We start from the raw sequence: 12,848 nt of genomic DNA on the forward strand, positions 1-12,848 counted from the left end.
TGGCCATCTGGATGTCCTCTTTGGAGAAGTGTCTGTTCATATCTTCTGCCCATTTCTTCACTGGGTTGTTTGTTTTTCGGGCGTGTAGTTTGGTGAGTTCCTTATAGATTCTGGATATTAACCCTTTATCTGATATGTCATTTGCAACTATCTTTTCCCATTCCGTTGGTTGCCTATTAGTTTTGTGGGTTGTTTCCTTTGCTGTGCAGAAGCTTTTAATCTTGATGAGGTCCTAATCGTTTATTTTTGCTCTTGATTCCCTTGCTTTTGGGGATGTGTCAAGTAAGAAGTTGCTGCGGTGGAGGTCAAGGAGGTTGTTTCCTGCTTTCTCCTCTAGGGTGCTGATAGTTTCCTGTCTCACATTCAGGTCCTTTATCCGAGATCTACCTTCTTAATAAATTTTAAGCGTACAATACAGTATTGTTTACTACAAGTAAATATAGGTAAATACAGTATTGTTTACTAGAAGTACCATGTTGTAAAGCAGATATCTAGAACTTTCATCTTGCAACTGAATCTTTATATCCATTGACTAACAACTCCCCATTTCCCCTCTGGCAACCACTGTTGTATTCTCTGCTTCTATTAGTTTGACTACTTTAGATATCTCATACAAGCAGAATCATGCAGTATATTTCTTTCTGTGATTTGCTTATTTCACTAAGTATAATGTCTGGGAAGTCCAGTTTAGACCCCAAAGGAGTCTAACCACTAGTGCTAACTGAGCTGAGGCTGAATCACCCAGGGAACACTGGGAACATAGGCTCTAATCTAGAAGACAATAAACTACAACTTATACCTGACAGTCATTTAAAAACAATTTTTTTAATGTTTATTTATTTTTGAGAGAGAGAGACAGAGCATGAGTGAGGCAGGGGGCGGTAGTGCAGATAGAGAGGGAGAGACAGAATCCGAAGCAGTCTCCAGGTTCTGAGCTGTCAGCACAGAACTGGATGTGGGGATTGAACTTGTGAACTGTGAGATCATGGCCTGAGCCGAAGTCGGATGCTCAACCAACTGAGCCACCCAGGCACCCATAACACAGAGTCATCTTTAAATTACGGAAGGTCTAACAACCTCCAGTCAGTTAAGGGCGATGGTCCTTGACACCAGACAGACCAGAAAATGATGTGATACAAAGACTCAGTATGGACCCAAGAACCAAAACTAACCCTGAAGCAAAGATCCTATGTCTCTCTTACCCCTAAACTTGAGAGGCAAACTCCAGGAGAGAAGCTGAAGGAGGGAAAGCCTCTGAGAAGCACTTTTATCCAAGAAAAACTGAGTATACTAAAAGATATTATTTAAACCACAGGACCAGACATGAAATAAACAGATTGGACATGTAGGTTATTTTTTTTTCTTGCCAACCAGCTTGAGAGGAAGGCTGATTAATTACAGACAAATCAAGAAATTACATTTACTCTGCACATCTGATTTGATTTGTGAGTTAAATATTTGCTATCCTGCCACACTGGCTAATGAACTAAAATCAAAAGAAAATATAAAAAGAAAACCATGTAAAAATTTTATTGCATTTCAAATTCTTAGTTAATTGGAAAAATATTTGTATTATCCAAACACGCATATATATATTTATTATCCACTTATCCTGAAAGAATCAATTAAGATAAGTAAAAGGCACTTCATCTTGACATTTGGCAGAGATATAGATTGGATATTCTTTAAGCTTTATAATAGTATACAGGCTGAAAACATAATATACACATAATAGTTTAATTTACCTCAAAACCCCAAATATATCTTTTAAAAATGTATTGTTATAAGAAAGTCTCTTTCCTTTTTATGCAACTGATAGCATCACAGAAAATGGCAAATTACTACATAGTGTTATTAACACTGACTGAAGTTACATGCCATTTTCCACACTTAAGCTTCCTGCCTATTCTACATGTTATTACTGTGTGCCCAAGATGGAAGTTTATGAGAAAAAAACTCAATAAATATTAAAGAAGGGAAAGATTCTCACATAAGGGGGAAGGGACAAATTTTTGTTTTCACTTGTTCATAAATGAATATTTTATTTATTTCTTAATCTCCCTCTCCAGGGTCACATGTAGCATCATTTCATGATTTCTTGCTGCACTCCTTCGTCCCTCTGTTTCCGTGCATATGTTTGACTGACACAAGCCTCTCTGAGCTTGTGGGAACACATGTAGCAGCTAAGACTCCCTGAAGAGGGTTACCATTTCTGAGACCAACCGTGGACTGGCCGGTTGCTGCCGAGGCTGCTAAAGCCTGGGTAGCTGCTGGGGACTTGTGCTAAGGCTCAGGGCAGCTGTGCTATCAGGCAGCCAGCCTGGCACTCCCTCCCTCGTTGCCACTGTCTCTGACCACAGTAGATTGTAATTCAATAGAATTCAAATCTTTAGCTGCCTGGAGCAGCCAGGCATCGGGCCCAGAGGCCCTTTCAAATCAGGGTTTTTACAGTTATTTGAATCTACGGGAGATGCCAGCATTTCTCTGCTCACAAAGACAAGTAAAAACTGTACAGAGGCTGGTAAGATACAAGGTCTTGAGGAAGTTGAGCCAGATTCTCTTGGGGAAAAATGAGAGTAAATCCATGTGTATCGTTCATTGTGTTAATCTGCTATTTTCAATCCTCACAGACAAATTCAGGTAAGAATGGTATAATAAATAAGTGATGGGAGCAAGTATATGCAAACACATACCATTTTGTGCAATAAGCCTGTAGAAGGCATGCGCTGCAGATCATAGGCCTCCTATTCGATTGAGTGAATATTATTAAAGTCACTTTCTCCTTCTGTTGGGTTAAGTTGGACACTAAAGTGATGTTATAATGATTTAACTCTGGCAGGGCATCCAGATTCAGCTCAGCCATCAATCTACTCAGGGATGCTGGGGAGTGGTACACGCTACATGGCCTTGGAAGAGCAGTGTATCTTGGTGGTTGTACCAGCACAGACTCTGGGTTCAGGTTGTCTAGGTTCAAATCCTGCTTTGCCATTTACTAACGATGAAAATTTGCACATATTTCTGTCCTCTGAGGTGAGAAAGATGATAATCATGGTACCTATAATGAGTATGAAATGAGTAAACATATGTGAAGAGCAGAAAGCAGTATCTGGCACATGGGTGATATTCAGAATGTGGTCTGCAGGCCAACAGCAGCAGCAGCAGCAGCAGCAGCAGCAGCAGCAGCTTGTTAGAAATGCAGATTGCTAGATCCTTGTCCAGACTTACAGCATCGGACTCTGAATCTCGAAAAAATTCCTGTTGACGTTAAATATCTGAGAAGCACTGCTATGTAAATGAGAAGCACTGTAAAAAGCAGTCTTGGAGGCTAGCTTTAGCTAGGTTAGGTGGTCAAGGTGAAAAGGGCATCCCTGCTGATTTGCCTTTCCCTCCAAGGCTCTGAGCCCCAAGAAGAGACTTTGTCCTCTCTGACACAGGCCTCTGATTATCTTGACTTTTTGGTAGCCAGTGAACTGCGCTCTTGTGAGCCTATGTCCTATATTATCCTCAACCTGTATCCTGAACTTGAATGTGTACTTTGCATCTAGATCTTGATGTTTTTGACGCCACCAGCTTGTTTAACCCCAGGTCTCCATTAGCACCTTTGCTTATCAGCTTTATTGGATGTCCTAAATTATAGACTGCATCCTGATGCCTTTGCAGTTCAGCTGGGAAGGTTCTATGCCCAATGCCTTCCCTGAACAAAACAAGAAAAATATTAGGAACATATTCGGAGAAATAAAAAAGGTAGAATTATTTAACACTTCTCTCCTAGGCTCCACACTATACAGAAACATTTGGTTTTTATTGTTGGCTCTAGGAGGCAATTTTCTAACAGAGATTTTATAGCGGAGAAGAGAGCTCAGCCTTTAAAGAATGCAAAGGTCAACAAAGCAAAATTTGCTCTATTTATGATATGGGTGTGACATTTGGACCTCTTAGCAGCCAATATTCTTTTGGCTTTAGGAAAGAATTCGTTGCCACACCTGCTTGCTTTATTTTAGATCAAACAGTCTTTAGTAAAGAGATTTGGAAACAGAGACCTATGGGCATTCATGCCAAGCTTATCACAATTCCATGATGCTTGGCCAATAGTGCAATGAGAATGGATGACACCAAGATGCCAGGGCCCTTGATGTGTGGTGAATTGGAGGGATGTAATTGTATGTGAAATGGACAGAAGAAGTGCTTCAAGGGCACACTGGCACCTTACTTATAGTAGCAGAGCAGCCCTGTAGAGAGGCAGGGAATTCACAGCAATAAGCTTTGTTTCCTGCCATGGATCAAATTGGAAGAGAGGAGAGGTTAGTTATTTGTACACTGTGAGATTAATGTGACTCACAAACCATTTCAATTGTGGATGTCAAAGCTTCTTGGGAGGGCCACTTGGGCATCCAAAATTATTGATTTCTTCCTCTGTGTATGACACTAAGAAAGCAGCCAAGGAACAAAAAAGGAGAAATGTCATACTTCTTCCCCTTGAAGAGCTTACAGTTACATGTGGACAATACATATATATATACGAAATGGAAAGAAACTTTAGCAAGGAATAAGTTAACGGTTCCAAATGAATACAGAGGAAAAGTTACTGGACAGAGCAGTCTAGAGCTTCAGGACAGCCTGAAGATGTTGTGGCTTGAGGTATAACTTTGGAGGATCAGTTTATATTCATTGTGTGTTGCACTCACAGTCTTGTAAACACAGAGAAGCTTGTAACCCCAGTAAAGCCTAGATGGAAAAGTAAGACGAATTTTAGGGGACCAACAAATAAATCTTGTTTTGCCCTCACAAACTCAAATATATTGAGAGAAAAACCTAGGAGTCAGACACTTGGGGGAAATTATCAGCTTTATTACTGATGGAAGCTCAGTTGGAGGACGAGAGTGACATATGGCTGCATGCATTTAAAAAATACTTGACTTCTGACATAAGTAGACTTAGCTGCCCATCACTGGAAGAGCTAGACAACCGCAGGCCACCCTCCATGGAGACAGACTCATCACATGGCAGAGAGCAGACAAGATGCACCCAGTCTGCAGGTAGGCAGCTGTGAAAGAGAACCCGGAAGTATTATACCACACTGGCTTAGCATTCTCCAAAGTTCACAAATCAGAAAATTCATTTCTCTTCCCTTGGAAATATATTCTGTTCCCTATCTACCTGCCCAATATCATTCCACAGAGTTTATTCTATTTTTAATGGACTCTCTAAGTTGGTCTCAGTGCAACTAGCCAAATTAACAGACAAAAGTATTTATCTTTCTTTATTTAAATTTTTTTAATGTTTTATTTATTTCTGAGAGAGAGAGAGACAGTGTGAGCAGGGGAGGGTCAGAGAGAGAGGGAGACACAGAATCTGAAACAGGCTCCAGGCTCTGAGCTGGCTGTCAGCACAGAGCCCGACACAGGGCTTGAACCCAAGAACCGCGAGATCATGACCTGAGCCAAAGTCGGACGCTCAACCGACTGAGCCACCCAGGCGATTTAAAGAAAAATTTATCTTTCTTTAAATCTGTACATTTGTGTGATGTCAGTATGTATACATATTGAATGTATATATATTTTTCTTCTTATTAAACTAGAATTTCCACATTCAATACAGTACTATAATTATAAAAGTTAAATATTAGAATAAAGATTGTGTTACTTAAAATTGTGACCTCTTTCCCTAACTAGTAGTAATGTTATTATACCCTCATATCTCATTGTGTTTGTTATCCTGAGGGTATCCTGGTATCCTGTGTTAGATTAACCCAGGGAATGTGTAAAATATAAGGAATGCTGTATAGAGATTCTGATTCAGGGAGCTTTGGGAGATCCTCATAGTGTAGATAATAGCTTGCCAATAGATGTCATGTAGTTTGTCATGAATGGGTTTGTGTCTGGGGTCCCCAAAACTACCTTTAGGCTCATGATTCACTAGAAGGACTCACTGGATTCAGGAAAGCTGTTATATTCATGGTTATGGTGTATTATGAGAAGATGAATATTAACATCAGCAAGTGAAAAAGGCACATAGGGCAAAGTCTAGGAGAAACCAGGTACAAGTGTCCAAGTGTCCCTTCTCAGTGGAGTTATATGGGGGATGCGTTTAATACTCTCAGCAATGATGTGTGACAAAATGTCCAAAGTATTGCCAATCAGCTAAGCTCACTCAAGGCTTGGTGTCCAGATTTTCAATTGTGGTCAGACAGGCACTCATCACCGGAGTGCCTGACCTTACCTATTTAGTCTCTAGGTCCCCAGAGATCAAACTGATAATGGCATGGCCCAGGGCTTTGGGCACACAAAATTACTTTTATCAGGTAAGAAATTCCAAGGCCTAAGAGGTTTTTTTTTTTTTATGTTTTGTTTTTTGTCCTTGAGTGTATACTTTAATAGTATGACTTCTGATCACATAACGCAGCATGCATTTTTTATTACAAGTGACAAACACTATTAGAGAATGGTTGTAGCATGAATTTGGAAAATCACATTCACGTCAATATAACCACTCACTCTTCTGAAGTATCACGAGATAGTCTACAGGGTAAGGTTCTTTTGGCCTCCTCCAACACTGTCTCTACCCTACACCTCATCAGCTTTAATAAAGGGATTCTTTGAATTACTTTACCTCTTGTATTCTGGCAGCTGGAGATCACTCCAACAACTTCATGGCTCTGCTGCTGATATAATATTCCTATCTAAAATATGATCCAGAAGCCAGTTGAAGGCCAGTTCTTTCTTTAGAAAGCTCAGTGTTTGAGTGACCCAGGCTTGCTGAGTTAACTCTTCCCTGCACAGGGCTAGTGGTGTGACTTGAGATATTGATCCCTTCAACCCTCATAAGGCCAGTGCTCTGGGGCAGGTGCTGTAGCCACAAGTAATCTCTTTGGGGCTTTTTAGGGTCTGATGGGGTTTCCCACTTATGTTAGGAAAAAGCTGAGAAGCACTGATATATAAATAATTCCCCAGGTGATTCTGATAAGTGGTAAAGCTTGGGATCTTTTGATGCAGATGATTTCTGAGGATTTTGAAAGCATTGATTTCTATGATTCTTAGAGCAAAAATTCCCTGTGAATGCCTGCTGAGTGTCTTTTTCTTTCTCTGGATACTTACTTGATTAAGTTGAGTTTCTGGCCAGAGACTACAGTTTAGAGAAGTATTTCTAGAAAATGCAATGGCTCCTTGAAGATCAGAAATAGATGTGAAAAGAAAGTATCTCAATCCCCAGAGAAGCTGTTGGGAAATTATCAGTTTCCAGGGTAGTTATGTTAATAAGATGTAAGGGTGAGACTGTTTCTCTGATAGACTTTTACAAATAGTTTAGGGAAAAAGGCTCTTGTCATTGAAAAACAATGTAAGGAAGGGATGTGTAACAAACTGTTGAACAATGGAGTTTTCAATTTTGTGGCATTTCTATTTTGTGGGAACTCTAATATGTTATATGTCTCTCTAGGTCCCAGTTATATTATTAACTAAATGGATTAAATGAAACTATCTTTGCATGTTTACAGTGCTAAATATAAATAATATTTTTGAGACATTTACAAAATATAAATAATAACTAATTACCAGATTAAAATGTTGCAGTCCTGAAGCTAGTTTATAACAGATGATCTGCCCACATAGATTAGATGTGTTCTAGAAATAAATTAATTTGCATTTTGGTGTCAGCTTTCTTCTTTGTAATTTGCTACCAGCACTTAAACTGGATCTATCTTACTTTGTCCTCTGTACATTATAGTGTTCTCTTTTAGCTTCTCAGACATTGCTCTTTCCTGGGTCTCTCCCTTTTCTCTGATATTTTCTTGTTCTTGTTTTTGGAATCTGGCTTTGCCTACCCCTCATTTATAGTTGTTATATAAAAGTATTTTTATAAGGTTCTTTTTTAATGCCTTGTCTTCCCCTTTTTTGCTTATTCATTCAGAAATATAATTAAATAATAAATGTTTATTGAGTCCTACTATATGCCAGATATTGTTCAAGGCAATAGGGACAAGAAGGTGAAAGGTAAAGGCTCCAGCCTCCAAGATGTCAGCCTGTAACAAATTTGCTAATCATTTATACTCAGTTCCTCTCCTTTGCAGTCCTACCCCCAAACCATGCACGAACATCTCTGCTTGGAAGTCCTATAGGTACCACATATGCAATGTGGAAAAAAAGGAACTCATTATTTTTCCATGTAACCCTACTCCTCTGTGTACCCTTTTTCTATTAAATAGCATTATCCCAAACTTTCATATTAGCAAGTTTATCATCCTATCACTATATACTCAGTTGTCAATTCTTGTTTATTCTGCCTCTGATATGTCTTTCAGGTCCATTTCCTTCTCTCTCCTTCCACTGTCTTCCCCATCAGTTCTCACTGGCACAGGTGGAGTAGCCTCTTAATTGGGTCCCTGCTTCCAGGTTATCACATTGCTCCAGAGTCGTCCTACTGACACTTTTCTGCATCTCATTCTCTTGCTTACTTCCAGTGTAGCCCATAATCATTGCCCAGGTGCCCTCACTACTCTCCTGCCATTTTTAGTCATGCACTCCTGCCCTATCAGTTCCAGACTAGATGAATTCCCCCCACACTCCTATGTCTTGCGTGCCTTTGTGCCTCTGCTGACTCTCAGGCCTGGGGTTTCCTTCCTCTGCATTTTTGCTTGGTGAACTTCAACCTTCAAGGCTTAGATTCTTCCGCTGTGAAGATTCTTCATCTGTGAAGGCGTCTCCACATTCCCAGTTCTTTGTCCATATTTCTCTTACAACACTTTTCACATGGTATTTTGTATTCCTGGGAACTTTAATGTTTGGCACCCAGTAGATTTTTTTTTTTTTTTTTTTTTGGTGGCTGCTTAATAAGCAAAATTAAATTTGTCACACTTCTTTTTTTTAATTTTAAATTTTTTTTGAGAGAGTAAAAGGGAAGGGGAGAAGCAGAGAGAGAGAAGAAGGGCAAGAGAATAACAAGCAGGCTCCATGCTCAGTGTGGAACCCCACATAGGGCTCGATTTCAAGACCGTGAGATCATGACCTGAGTTGATACCAAGTGTCAAACATTCAATCAACTGAGCCACTGAGGCACCATGTTACACTTTTATATCTTAAGCTCTGTCTCTATGTGAACCATAACAACTTATTTTAGCAAAAGACTGGAATGCTGAACACTTTATAAATTTAATTGATGTAAGTGTAATTGTGAAATGTAAGCTTTGACTTGATGAGTTTACATTCAGCTTGAAATCACATCGTACTACAGAGAGAGAATTCTTTTTTTTTTTTTTGTTATCGCTAATCTTTTCTTTTTTAAAATATATTCTGATAGAGAAGTTGCACCTGAAAAGCTGATAGTCCAGTTTGCCTCACACAGTTTCAGCAGATGAGTTGAAGAAACTGAAAGCACTCTGAGATAAAGCATGATTGCTTTAGATTCTAGGCCTACATTCTTCTCAATATTGTACTTCACACCTTAATGAATAAAATGCTGAATAGTGATGTGATTTCCTTTTCTTCTTTCATTGGCTATTGGGAATATACATGATATGAAGGCATCTAGTTAATTCCACTTATTCTAATAATATATGCAGTCACAAGCTAGTGGTAAAACTCATTATCACCATTTTTCATGGTAGGATTATTGAATCCAGCTATTATGTGAAAATTTGGGTTTTCCTTTAGGTTCTAGGTATTCTAGGGTGACGAATGGCTTCGTTTATTATTGCTGCAGTCTGCTCTAGGAGTGCCTTCCGAGTAATCCGATTGTCTCCACAGGGTGGATTGTGCAGATACACTCAACTCATTTACAGCTCAGGATGACATGAGAGCCAGGGGACAACAAAGATTTAGTAATGCTATTGGTGTGTTAGACTGCATGTGGGTATTTTCTCAGATTCTTCTTGGATTTAATATTATTTCCAAGGGATTGTTTTTTTGGAGCAGTGTTTAATCTAAGAAAGAAGCGTAGCAAAAGAAGATTTAGGATTCTCTTTTGCTAAACATTTAAATATGAAACCATTCGGATTAAGGTAGAAAACAGCAATAAAAATTGGGGAAAGTGTTAAACTAACTCCAAAACATTAACTGTTTTTAACTGGATGGATGGTACAGAAGGATCTATAAAAAATGGTACTATTAAAACAAAAATGAGTTTTAAATACCTTTTCCCCCCAACCAAGTGTATACTATATTATGACACTTCAGCTATTACTTAAATCAAACTTAGATGTGTAGGTATCAGAGAAAAAAAAAACATCCTCTAAAAGCTTGCTAAATAAAAGATTTTATTCCCTTTTGGTTTTTAATGACCCAATCCCATTTGCTAGAGCCAATATAATTCCTGCTCATAGTAACTGTCCCTGATTCCAGGATACTTCCTTGTTACCATCAGGCTGGGTTAGGTGCCTGTGTACTGCGTATTCTACCACTGTATTTTTCCATCCCATCTTTATTATGATGTCATGTGTCAAGTTCCACCATTAGATTGTGAACTCCTTGAGATCAGAGGCTATTTTTTACTCATCTGTGCCTAACACTGTGTCTTCAGTGTAGTAGTGAATGCCATATGAATATTTATATAATTAACAAGTGAAGCCAACTCTCGGGGAATGGAATTTTCATGGAAGTGCAGCACCATTGAAAGCCCTTATTTTGAAAAATTGGATTAAATATAATATCACCTAAATCTTATAGACACATCTGAATCACCACATTAAACTACTGTGTTTAATTTAGTTCTAAAATAAAAGCAATATCTCTTGTCTTCTAGTTATTTAAAGGGTATATTTTTAAAACAGAAAGTGGAGGTGAATTAAAAAGCATACAGAAAGTCATAAGTGTAAATTGCTTCCCAATATAATCTCTTGAGTTCATGTTTAATAAAGATAAGTTACTCAGTCAACAATTACTCCATGTGTGAGGGTATTTGTACATAAATCACTTAGTTTGGCTTGGATCTAACATTGATAGGACATAATTGATCTTTAAAAGTTTTATGAAGAATCACAGACTGTGAAATTAAAGGCGGTTGTATTGTCTAGTTTTGCCTTTCCATCAAACAGACACCTGTTTTCTTGGTAGTAGAAACCTTATTTTATATGTACTATTGACCAGTCCATCAATTAACTCTGTCTCACAATAATTAACATCATGTTACCTTCTAGTTTATTTCAAGAAATTCTATCAGCGTTTTCTAACCTGATTAAGGGCTAGTTAGTGTTTTTTTCCCACCCCCTCAAAAAATGTTTCAAGCAGGAATTAAAGTCTATGTATTGTGTTTTCTAGCTCATGATTTGGTAAACCAGCTTGTCATTTAACCTTGTGTATTGCACAGTGTTGTTATTTGTGAAAAGAGTTGAAAAATATCCAAGAAGCAAGTTTTATTTTAATTTTTCAATATATATCAAACTGTTCTTTAAATTCTTTCTTTCTTTCTTTCTTTCTTTCTTTCTTTCTTTCTTTCTTTCTTTCTTTCTTTTCTTCTTCTTCTTCTTCTTCTTCTTCTTCTTCTTCTTCTTCTTCTTCTTCTTCTTCTTCTTCTTCTTCTTCTTCTTCTTCTTCTTCCTCTTCCTCTTCTTCTTCTTCTTCTTCTTCTTCTTCTTCTTCTTCTTCTTCCTTCCTTCCTTCCTTCCTTCCTTCCTTCCTTCCTTCTTTTTTTGTTTCTTTCTTTCTTCCTCTTTTTCTCTTTTTGTAGAAGCTTTATTTTCTCTCAATCCTCTATTTCCTGTTTAAGAGTTTGAGAAAGAACAGCTTATGGTCACTTGGTGGTTGTTCCTATTCATTCAGTGGTGTGATCAGTGGGGACTGCAGACTAGTACTCAGTGGCAGTCCAAGCACCCCCAGTCTTCAATAGGGAACTGCCAAATAGGCACAGAGGGCACCTGCATGCCTTCAGACCCCCTCTGCAACCTTGGGTTGAATAGCAGTAAATTTGGGAGCTGTAGTAGTCCATTCACCCTGATATTCCTCCTTGGTCACAGCCTTTTCAGCAGCGGCCTGCTCTTCCTTTTCAATCTCTTCAGGATTTCTGTAGAAAGAGAGATTAGGCAAGACCTTCTGTGGATGCTCATAGGAGAAAGTGCCACCCATGTGCAGAACTTCCTGGGCCAGCATCCATCACATCAGACCTATGGGATGGCAACGTCCACATAACAGAGAGAAAAGCCTGCATTACACAGAGCAATGTAGGCAGGTTAACAGAAGATGCTTCTGTGAGAGGCTGGTGGTCAGCCCTAGGACCAGTAATCACCAGAAGTCTCAACTCCTAAAAGGAGTTGGATCTGGTTAGTGAATGTCCCAGTAGTGAAGGAGCCAGCAATAGGAGTGGCTCCAGTGATAGCCCCAAACGTCAGCACAGCCCGCTGGCCAGTATTCCTGGAGTATATGACACTCACATCAACTGGGTGTCCAATGGTAATAATGGCACAATATTCCAGGAGAAGCTTCTTCCAGGTTCTCTTCAGATTTATGATATAGATGCCATTACTTTTGTGGATGGAAGTCAAATTTGGTGCCACCTCAGTGGGTTCTTGCTGCAAGGAATTTGAAGACATCCTCCTCTTTCATCCATAAGACATCAAAGACTCCAGACATTGTGAAAGTTTCCCTGTAAGTTAGGATGGAAACCTAGAGCTATACAACATGGACCCCTCTCTGGACAGCTCAGAAAGGCTTTACCTTATAATAATTCATAAATATTGTCATACTGTCCCATTATCCTTGAAAAAGAGAATAGTTGTGGTAAGCTGGATAGTACACAATAATTAAAGTTTGTAATTGAAATCTTTGGGAAGCATTGTATATATACATGTATTAGTCTCACCTACCAAACTTCATAGTCCCTGGGGTCATTTATATTAGTTTCTTAGTGCTACCGTATCAAATTAC

The 12,848-nt window shown here is 38.8% G+C and overlaps 1 pseudogene; it reads right to left on the reverse strand.

Moving 5' to 3' along the window:
* Positions 1 to 11,718: 11,718 nt before the first annotated feature.
* Positions 11,719 to 12,554, reverse strand: LOC120225404 (annotated as a pseudogene).
* Between the last annotated feature and the right edge of the window lie 294 nt (positions 12,555 to 12,848).

The sequence above is a fragment of the Hyaena hyaena genome, unplaced genomic scaffold, assembly GCF_003009895.1.
Source record: "Hyaena hyaena isolate Hyena2069 unplaced genomic scaffold, ASM300989v1 scaffold_1387, whole genome shotgun sequence".
NCBI lineage: Eukaryota > Metazoa > Chordata > Mammalia > Carnivora > Hyaenidae > Hyaena > Hyaena hyaena.